Consider the following 11,609-nt stretch of genomic DNA (forward strand, 5'->3'; position numbering starts at 1 on the left):
TGGAATGGCATGGTTTTTTTGAGCCCATATCAGATTCAACCTATATTCGCCCTTTAATTCAAATTTAGGCTCTGCAGTTTTATTCTACTGGTGTAATAGTATATTTTTGATATATGTTTTAAAATAGGTTAAAAACAGTTTAATTGATAGAATGTAACAGGTGTACTTATTCACTTATACTTGATTTTTTTATTTTCGACTTTAAATTTTAGTAAGCCATGATAACAAAATATTTTTACATTCCATTTTACTCATAAATAAAATGCAAACAAATCTGTTTCAGGCTAACTTAATTAACAAAAAAACATCTGAAAAATTTGAATGGATACAGTAAACAATATGGATTTTTGAGGAAATTATAACATAATTGAAATAAAAGCCATTTACATATTGGTTTATAAAAAGTTCTTTTTTTACTTTAGACTAGCTACCTGAATTCTATTCTATACTTTATATTCTTAACGCTTATTTAGCTATATTATTAGAGTTGATAACGAACAAATGCACCATCCCATAACAGGTTTTTAAGGCCTAGGCTTAAAATAGGCCTGAAATAATATTTTCCTATGTTTCCCATCCCTTATCCCTGGGGGTGCTAGATCGATTCCTAGATTTTCAAGTTTTCATAATTTTTGCAACTCCTTTTCAAGATAGAGAGCTGAAATTTTCAGAGGTTAATTAATTTTACATTCTACATATTTTCACCAAGTTTCATTTAGATTTGTGTATTAATTGGGGTGCTAGATTGATTTCTAGTTTTTCAAATTTTCCTAATTTTTGCAACTCCTTTTCAAGATAGAGAGCTGAAATTATTAGGGATTAATTAATTTTACATTCTACATATTTTCACCGAGTTTCATTCAGATTTGTGCATTAATTGGGGTGCTAGATCGATTCCTAGATTTTTAGGTTTTTGTGATTTTATCTATTCCTATTCAGGATTGACAGCTGAAATTTTCAGACATTGAATATGCTCATTGAATATGCTTCATACATGTTTCCATCAAGTTTCATTATGATTTGTCTATTAATTGCGGTGCTAGATTTTTAAGCTTTTATGATTTAAAGGTTGCATGATTTCTCTATTTTATCAAGTTTATTGATTTTTGTATGACACTGCTCTATAGTGCATTTGCCGCTGAATAAAAGTAATTAACACAATTTCTAGCAGACAATAAATTTCAAATTTAATAAAATTAAAACAGTTGGTTCAAACAAATATTTTTTACCAAGAAAATGTCATTTTATGTACAGAAACTTTGATATTTATGTAATAAACAATCTAGAATTTAGGTGGCAGTTAAAAATATAGGAAAGGGGATAAAGAAGGTTTAAGGCTGATTTTTCTAGTGATTAATTACAGAATGTTTACTACATTGTTATGTTATGATAACCTAATTTTCAAGTAAATATTTTTTTTTCTTAGAACTATTTTTTCCTGAATTAGATTACCATAGACACTTTAGTATTTTCTTCAAATTTTCTGGATAAATCTGGTTTTCATTGTCTTTCAGCAAAAACTCTTAAATTGAATTAATTACCAGTTGCAATCAAATGTTCCCTCCCTTACTCCCTGATGTTTATTACATTTTGATGTTGTAACAAATTTTCAACAAATGCTTTTTTCTTAGATAATTTTTTTTCTAATCTAGATTACCATGACTTTATTATTTTCTTCAAATTTTCTGGATAAATCTGTTTTGATTGCCTTTCAGCGAAAACTCTTAAATTGAATTAATTGCCAGTTGCCCTCTTCCTTAGTCCCAGATTAACAAAATACCTACGTCATGGTGTTTCCTTTATTTATAAAATAACTTTGATAAGTAAAGTTAGTTAGCATAGAAAATTATAATATCAAAACTCATCAACAGAAATGTAAAGAGGAAGGGTAAAATGGAGAACCAAAAAAAGGGGGGAAATAGCTCTGATTTAAACTGTAAGAATTGTGGAAAACAAAAGAAAAGCTTAAAAAGAGGAAGTTGTTTAACAAACGGGTAGATTTTTAAAAGCGAAGCTACTCTGTAATTCCAAATGTCCATATGTCTGTCCGTAATGAATTGGTGGAAACGTGATTTTCTCATCTCTATAAATGATAGAAGGCTGATACTTCTTGTCAACATTCCCATCAATATGGAGAACGTCCATAGCGGTCAGACTGTTTTTAAGCAGCTTTTTAGCCGCTTTTATTTTTTTTCTTCTCGACTCCTGTAAAAGATAGAAATCTGGAACTTCATGTCAACAATCCCATTAAAAATCTATGGTAGTCTGACTGCTTTTAGGCAGCTTTTTAGTTGCTTTTCTTTTTACAACTTTCAAAGGCATAAACCTTATTTTTTAAGGTTTCGTGAACTTTTTTTTTGGCATATTCTCTATCTTCTCTATCTATTCTATTTGTTATGATAACAGGTAATCCGCTTTATAACTCACTTTTCCGGTTGTTTATTTCATAATTGATTTTGTGCTTCCCTACTTATGAATTTTGTCATCCATGTATTGATATACGTGTAATGTGTATGGTGCAAAATATGTATTGTAGAATGACACAAACAGAAAATGTGTATATAAACTGCAAATTGGCTTCTACTGTCCTCATTAGACTTTGAACGCACTTCACGCCAACATCCTTTTCGGAGAATCCTCAAGATTCTTAGTAAGGTTAGTATAATATAATTCAGTAGCAAAGCTTTTCTTCATTATATCTATAATAGCGGCTACTCCCCTCCCCCTCTCCTAATTTTTATTTTTGTTAAAAAAAAGATTTTTTTAAGGAGGGATTTTTTCTTGGGGCGATTTTTCTTGGGAGGGTGGTGAAACCCTCCCCTTAAATATCAATAAACCTTCCTAGGACATATGAGAAGCTACCCTGTAAAGGAGAACCCGATCGGTTCAGCGGTTAGTGAGATCCTTCGGTAAAGACAAACAGACAGACAAATAGATATCCTGTTACTTTGTTATAAGGATACTAGCGGCTGCGCCCATAGTATCTAGGAGCTCTGTATATGAAGTGAGATGGAAGCAAAAATAGCCTAAAACCATACAAAAACTTATATCTAAAAGTTAAATTGCAAATTTTTTTTTGTGGGGGGGGGGGGGGTTCTAGGGGCGATTTCTCTTGGGAAAGTGATGTTACCCTTCCCCCAAATAGCTAAAAAAACCTCTCCATAACCTATGAGAAGCTTCACTGTAAAGGAAAACTATGTCAATTAATCGGTTAGCGAGACCCTTTGGTACACAGATACAGACACACATCATGTTACTTCTAAATGTTAAATAAAGACTAGCAGCTACGCCCATAGGGGCACTTGAGGTGGTGGGGGTTTTAATTCGACTCTCCTTTTTTCTTGGGGAGGTGGTGGTACCCTCTCCCAAACTAACCAAAACTTTTCAATGACCTATATGAAGCTTCAATGTAAAGGAGAACAGCGAGATCCTTCGTTATATTTAGACAGATTCCCATCCTGGTACTTTTAAATAAAGACTAGCGGCTACGCCCTTAGAGGCCTCTAGGGGCACTTGTAGTAGGGGTTCTAATTCGACTCCCCCATTTCTTATGTTAGTTTCTTCCCGGTATAGAACCGGTTTGTTTACAGTAGAAAATAATCCGATTCGTAGCTGTGATGAAAAATAATGATTACTTCTCATGGATTATTAAGGAAGTTTTAAGAATGTATTTATATTGTCAAATAAATTTTTCAGTATGACTACGAAACTGCTTAGCATCCGCTGGATTAGAACCGGTTCTAAACCATACTGAAAAATCATAATAGGGTTGAAAAGTCATAAAATCAATACCAGTTTTGTTAGACGGCCTTCAGCAATTCTGAGCTAACTGGTTTTAATCTAATATTTTTTCATTTTATTCCTCGGAAAGCTGTCTTTAATACCATGCAATAAATAACTATTTTTGAAATAAATTATTGTTTTAGAACGGAGAAATTAAACAAATGGCTTCTGCAAACATCTCGCAGCCGACAGAATCAGCCGAAGGCCGCTTATCTGAGCAGCTATTCACAGCTAAGGTCGCGGCTTGTAGTCAACTAAATAGCTTCAAAGCCACCGCAGCCAACAACGTCTTTCGTTATGAAACAGCCGTCGCTGGTACCAAACAGTGTGTTCGGAGTGCCCGTCGGCGATAAATCAAAACTGTCGGATATTCGGCCGGTCACAAACAGTTCCAGTCTTTCCTTTGCCCTTCCAAGCAACGAAGCCGCTCTGGAAACGTATGTGACATGTATAGATGATCTTTATCAATGTAATCAACAACCCAAAACCTTAAGAACCAAAGAGAGCTTTCAATTTACCTCAAACAATTGCAATGCAGGCAAAATAGAACAAAATTCAGCTGAACTGATCTCTCAATACTGTGATTTGATGAACTGTGAATGGGAATCAACAGATGACCCACCATCCTTAATTGACAGGCTTGCTTGGGACACTATGCACAATGTTTAACCACCTCCGCATAAATGGTATCCTATTATATAAAGTAACTAGCAGCTTCGCCCCCTAGAGGCCTCTAGGGGCACTTGAGGAAAGGGGAGTTTTTAAAAGATTTTAAAAAAGTAAACGTAAATTATTTTTTTGGTGGGGTAACTTTTTTATTGGGGTGATTTTTCTTGGAAGGGTGGTGGTACCTTTCCCCAAAATAGTTATAAACCTTCCCTGGACGGATGAGAAGCAACCCTGTTAAGGTTCAGCGGTTAGCGAATTCTTCGATAAAAAACAGACATCGTTCTACTTTGTATAATAGATAAGGCTTTTTATCTTATGCTAAAGTTTTTTTTTAAAACTACTAAAGAGAATACTTTTAAGGCTATTTTATTTTTTCTGCCATTTTCCTACCTTTCCGTATACAAAGACCTTTATGTTAGGGGCGCATCTACTAGTACTGTTGATATAACATTGCATAAGAATTTTAAAAATCTCAAAATTAACAAAAATTCATTAAAATCTAACTTCATTAAGTCAAATTAACAACATGGTTGTACTTAAAGAGAAGCTATGCTAATTTAATTTGTTGTAAATCACAATTATACAATATTCTTAACAATCTTTCAATTATATTATTTACTGTTCCAAGTCTTGGGATGGTTTTATGCTATTTTCTAGCCCCTCTCTGCCCCTTCAAATACAGAGCCTCTAGATTTTAGGGGTGTAGTCACTAAATAGAATTAAAACAATGTATTTTCTTGTACTGCATGTATTTTAGAGTTATATATATAATAAATTTTTTTTTTAAATTAAGTACTTAATCCTTGCAATAAAATATATTTTTTTAAATTTAAATTGAACCTTTGATTTTTTTACGTTTCTTTGGACAGTTTCGTTGATTGCAATGTAAGATTAAAACCAGTTTTGTTGGCCCAGATGGACCGAAAGCTCAGACTAACAAACAGGTCTTAATTTTATGATTTTTTTATTATTTGTAGAAAATTGCAAATAAAACGATACGATAAATGAATTTTTAGTTTGGCTCAGAAAACTTGTTATTTGTCCCCGAGCTTCTCTGCTAGTTAGAGATAAGCAAACGTCATAAATATTAAGAAGCCTTTTCTCGTATTCATTCGAATCCGGTTTTAGGAACCGGTTCTCATCCATACGAAAAAACTATGTCTAGCACCGAATTATATTCAGCTTTCTACGAATATAAAAATGTACAATCATAAGATTAAAACCAAAATGTACATTCCATATCCGCGGAAAGCCGTTTATAATACGATGCGAGAAATAACTATTATCATTAATTTGTATTTGAAGAAAATACAGCTTATCTATTCTTTTCTTTTTTGAGAAAAAGGGTTTCCGTCGCAAAAAAATTGAAAAGCTAATTTTCTGAAGGCTAACTAATTATGCGGTCTTGCTGAAAAATAATACTAAATGACGAGGAACCGTTGCTGGCCTGAAGCGAAGCTGTTTCAGAACATGCGGCTTAATATTAGAGAAGCGGCTAAAAATACCGCAAAAAAACAGCTGATACTCAGCTTATTCTCATGATTCATGCCTCCTCTGTGCGACGCGATTAGTTTGATACAAACTGTTCGTAGTGATATAGTAATTGTAATAATAACAGCAATGATGGCATCATCCAAAAAAGCGAAGCTCTTAAACGGCATGACAAATGAACATTACTACTTGAAGATCGTCAGAACTGAATAAGCAGAATATAAATGTTAAAGTCTAAAGAAAATTACAAGTAAATTTGTTGCAAAACTGATTAAATACAGGATAATGTTTAGGGACACATTAACATGTTGATTTTTTAATTTTTAACTCCCAATTCGAATACAAAGTCCCTAGTGACAATTTAAGTAACATAACCCCAAGTGTTTTTAGAATCACCTAACAGCCCCCCCCCCCCAAATGGACCTTGAATAGTTGTAGAAATTAATTTTACTTTTTCGAATATTTAGATATAGTGTGATTAATTGTATACACTGAACTACACCACATTTTAGCCAAAGGGATGTGGGTGTAAAGTGGTAATCCCTCCTCCCCCTAGAATAAGTTAATCCCTAAATATGGAGCCTAAGTTATGGGATGGAGTAACACCCCCTAAAATAAGAAGAATTTGAAAAAATGCCTTGATAGAAGAAAAAATTTAAACTGTACATTTGTTAAATTAGTCATGAAGATAAAAATAATGCGTAAATAAATTTAGCTGTTAATAATATTTCGGTTTAGAAAATGATCTTTAATCAAGGGTCTGGTGACCCCACTGTTTAAATTCATGTTTAAATGGATATTTTCACGGGCGGGGAACGACTTACTTTTCGTACAAATAGCTCAAAACTACACGATGATACAAAACAAACACAATTTGTACATAATTTTTTTTTTCTGTTTAGTTAAACATTAAATAGGCCTACTACCTTTTTAAAAGCGAAGCTTTTGTAAAATTAGGGTCGGTCCGTCACAGAGAGATAGCTTTTTTCGTTAATTAAAATAGGTTAGAATTGTCCTATCGATTCCAAACTTTGCATGGTGATTCTTGTAGTAGTTAGGTACGATTTAGAAAGCGTAGCAACTCTATAACCGTTACCAGAATGTCCGTACTTCCATTTTAAAAATGTTGATTTTTTTTACTTTTTTAACAACAAATTTTTATGTGATTTAATCATCCGGTTGATCTGATTATTGGTTTATTGATTCCTGGGACAATAAAGTATGATGTTATAAGCGAAGCAACTCTATATTCAAGTTCTAAAAATGTAAATATGTCAATAAAAATTAGCCTGTATCAAGCAGTTTTTCAACATATTTTCTTACAAATTTTGCTTCGACTCTTATACATTTATATTCTGACACTGTAACTTGTGTTAATGTTCGTTTGTCCTATCGTTTCGCTTTTATGGAAGTTGTCATCTTTGTTTTATATATAAATATGTGCTTTGGAATACAGCAAAATATTTGATATTTTAAAGGGATGCTTTTTAAAAGCGAAGCTTTTCTATAATTAGGGTCGGTCCGTCCGTACGTCCGTCCGTCCGTAACGGATAGCTTTTTTCGTTAATTTAGACATGTTAGAATTGTCCTATCGATTTCAAATTTTGCATGGTGATTCCTTTAGTAGTTAGGTACGATTTAGAAAGCGTAGCAACTCTATAATCATTACCAAAATGTCCGTACGTCCATTTTAAACATGTTGATTTTTTTACTTTTTAAAATAGTTATTTTCGTTAATTTAGGCATGTTATAATTGTCCTATCGATTTCAAATTTTGCATGGTGATTCCTGTAATAGTTAGAGTTAGAAAGCGTAGCAACTCTATAATCATTACCAGAATGTCCGTACGTCCATTTTAAACATGTTGATTTTTTAAAACATTTTTAACAACAAATTTGTATGTGACCTAATTATTTGATTGGTCTGATTTTTGGTATACTGATTCCTGGGACAACAAAGTATAATATTATAAGCGAAGCAACTCTATAATCAAGTCCTAAATATGTAAGTATGTCCATAATCATTATCCTGTATCAAGCAGTTTTTCAACAAATTTACTTACAATTTTGCTTTGACTCTTATACATTCGCATTCTGATTATTCAGTTCTGATATTATACAAGTGTTAATGTCCGTTTGTCCTACCGTTTCAGAGCTTCGCTTTTATGGATGTTGTCATCCTTGTTTTATTATTATTGTCGGCACGTACGTCTCTACGTCCGTAACGGATAGCTCACATCGTTCCTTTAGACATGGTAAAATTGTACTAACGATTTTAAACTTGGCAAGCGATTTTTTAAATATTGATTTCTAGGGCAACAAGGTCTCTATAATCCTTTTAATAGGCAATTCTGCAACAACTATACGTACAGTTTTGACATATAGTCTGTTTATTCAGTTCTGACACTGTACAAGTGTTAATGTTCATTTGTCCTTCTGTCAGATTCTTCGCTTTTAAAGATGTTGTTATCCTTGTTTCGTCATCAAATAAGTAATAACCTTTTATGTAAAGTAATTGATTGTGTTTATGTTTAAGTGGAAATGATATTTAGACCTACATTTTAAGGGTAGCTCTTTATTTTTTCTTGTTAGTTTGTGGGTTATGTTTTCGTTTGTTTGGGTTAATTCAATTCTGATAAAAAAATATTTATCTATTTCATAAAATAAAGATGGAACCTTTGCAACTTGCTGATCTGTCTGTCCACCAACCAGCTGCCAACAACTTGCCAGCTTCCTCCGCCATCGCCGCCCTGCCTCAGTCTAGTGTTCGGGGCCTCTCCCAGCGGCGACGACGGGAGGCAGTTGCCTGCAGACACACAGCCAGCTGCTAGCTCTCATAACATCAGGAATAAAGAGATAAATAAAGGGTGTGCAAAAAATGAGTTCTTTTTTCTATTACTTTATTACTACGCCTAACCGCCATTAGTTCAAATTTTTGAAAATACAAATATTATTTTGGTGCGTTTTATATTTTAAACAACAGCAAAGTTTAACATATTATAAAAGAAAGCTAAACTGCAATAAATACAGTAAAGAAAATACATTTGTTGCACTAAAGTGAATTTATCATACAATATCTCTTCATTTATTTACAGTTCTGCTGAATATGATGTCACTACTGTTCTTAATAGTTTTGACAACTCAAATTCAGATGATTGGAAAATGGCCTTTAAAGAACTCGGGTATAAAGAATACTTTGGGAATGATGACGAACCTCTAACCGTAACCATATATGACATTTCAACTTTGGAGCATTTACAAAAAGTACAAAAAGTATATTAATGTTAACATCAACGCAATTTCAGATTTAAATATATCTTATTTTGTATTTAAAACGATAATGCATGTATTACCCTATCTTAAAAATACTGTAATTCATACATTTTGTTAAAGACAAAATAATGTATTACATTTCTGTAATATTACAAACGGGAATAGATTTCCAAATTATTCTGCCAATATTTGTCACAGGGAAAAATGTGTAATTTTTTACCTTTTTTGTTCACAAAGCTTAAGGGGGAGAGAGAAATTTCAAATTTTTTAACGCACATTGCCAGAATATATTGAGTATCCATTCCAGCATGATCAACATTAAAATTAATAATATAATCAGTTACTTGTCGCATTATAAACAGCTTTCCGCGGATATAAATTTTTATATTCGTAGAAAACTGGATATAATACGATGCTAGACATAATTTTTGAGTATCGCCAAGAACCAGTTCTAATCCAGTGGATATTAATCGGTTTCGAAGCTAAATAACTATAATCTTGTTATTTTGGGCCATTTCTTCAAATAAAATATATAATGCTGTCATTGTTTTTAAATTCGTGGGTATTGGTGTCAAATAACGCTAAACAGAAAATCAACCCTTTGATTTCACGACCTCCGTCTGGAAATTCTAACTGTGCATATAGGTCCTGCACCATCCATGACTAAGTCCAACCGCAGGGTTGCTCATAAGGGAAATTTTTTTTGTGTAGCGGTGGACGGCAGGAGCGGCGGTACCACCGCCGTTTAATATTCATATATTTTTTACTAAACGACTTGAAAAGATTTTGTTTCAATATCTTTAAAAGCACAGGAGAAACAATGAATTTAAGATATACCTTGATAAACGAGAATTTGAAGAAAAATTATGAAGTCTAACCGCAGGGTTAGTTAGTTATAAAGGGAACATTTTTTGAAAAAAATAACATGGTCTCAAATAATTTCGAAGTTCCTAATTCGGCGAGAAATTAAATAAAAAAGTTTATTGACGGCGGCGAAAAATGGCGGTCCCGCCGCCGTTTCTTTTTTTATTTTTTGGGTAATTATTGACACAACCAAAAAGATTTTACCCAACATGTCTAAGACTAAAAATAAAATTGCTTGTATGACGTGTCACGAGTCACCACATCCCCCCCCCCTTTAATGCCCTTTTCCCTCCCTGCTATATTTATATACCATTTTAGTGCTAAAATAATGACAAACATGTCTAATTATAGAGTAACTGTACTTATCTTTAAAAACATACGCTTTATTTAATTTTATTAAAACTATTTAACATAAAAAACTTTGTGTACAAAAATATTTATTTAAAACTGATAACAAATGCATAAAAAAAAAAACATTTTTATTATAAAATATCACAATATATTTCATCAAATTATGGTTGCGCAGCTTTTAAAGGGTATTAAAAAAACAGGTTTCTTACAAAATCCTAGCCATTTTAGCATCAAAAAGAAAGACCTGTCAAACACCGATCGAGAACTAGAGACCCGTCATGTCTTAATGTATAGTGGGTAATTTTTTGTTAGTTTTTGACCAAAACTTTAGACAAAAGTGAAGTGATTAGTTTTTTTTTAACACCCTTTAAATAACAAAAGTATGTCCGTACGTCAGAAGGAGAAACGGTTAATATTGTTCATCGTAGAGATTCTACATAGCTTTTGCTGAATCATTAAACTCTAATTTTGCCGCGCTGCTTACGGTAAAAATGTCTTCATTGAGGAAGGTAAAACCAGGGATAAGGGACCAGAATTCTGACAAATAATTTTAATTGAAAATTTCCCTACATCCCACTTCCTTCTTTCCCCCCCCACCTTTCTCATACCCACATCCCTTTGGTTAAAGCACAAAACAAATTTTACGCCAACATTAGGCCACAAAATATCCATTTTTTCATCAATTTCAAATGAAATTAGTTTGATGAATGACGGCCACTGGGTACAACAAAGTAAAAATCAAATAACAAGATAAATTTTAATTAAATAAAAGGCTACAAGAGTTACAATTTACATCTAAATACTAAATTTACAAAATAAATGTTTCATAAGATTAATTTTCATAAGAAGTTAGAGAAAAAAATCTTTGATAACAAAATTAAAACTTGTTGAAATTTTAAATAATTAAAATTTTTAAAAAACATTCATTTTATTTATTTAATTTATATAATTTTGAGAGAATTTTGTTACTTGAATCTTACACTATATTTTCATGTTCTCTAATAAAGTAAAACTCGCAGCGAGCTAAAATAACAATATCCCCCATCAACCCTATTTAACCCATCCCATCCTAATGGATGAATGAACTGACCAATTAATGAGTTAGATGTTAGCAATTTAAATAGACGACGACTTTTTCCATCTAAAATTGTATGATGCTATTCTTTTATACTTTCTATT

General features: G+C 32.4%; 1 long non-coding RNA gene across 1 annotated transcript; it reads right to left on the reverse strand.

Moving 5' to 3' along the window:
• Positions 1–10,460: 10,460 nt before the first annotated feature.
• On the reverse strand, positions 10,461–11,428 carry LOC145327076 (uncharacterized). Its single transcript, XR_013882053.1, has 2 exons — positions 10,795–11,428; positions 10,461–10,605 (listed from the first exon to the last, which is right to left on the reverse strand). It is a non-coding gene; the product is annotated as an uncharacterized LOC145327076 (long non-coding RNA).
• Positions 11,429–11,609: the final 181 nt, after the last annotated feature.

The sequence above is a fragment of the Acartia tonsa genome, chromosome 8 (assembly GCF_053477335.1).
Source record: "Acartia tonsa isolate MP-2025a chromosome 8, ASM5347733v1, whole genome shotgun sequence".
Lineage (NCBI taxonomy): Eukaryota > Metazoa > Arthropoda > Copepoda > Calanoida > Acartiidae > Acartia > Acartia tonsa.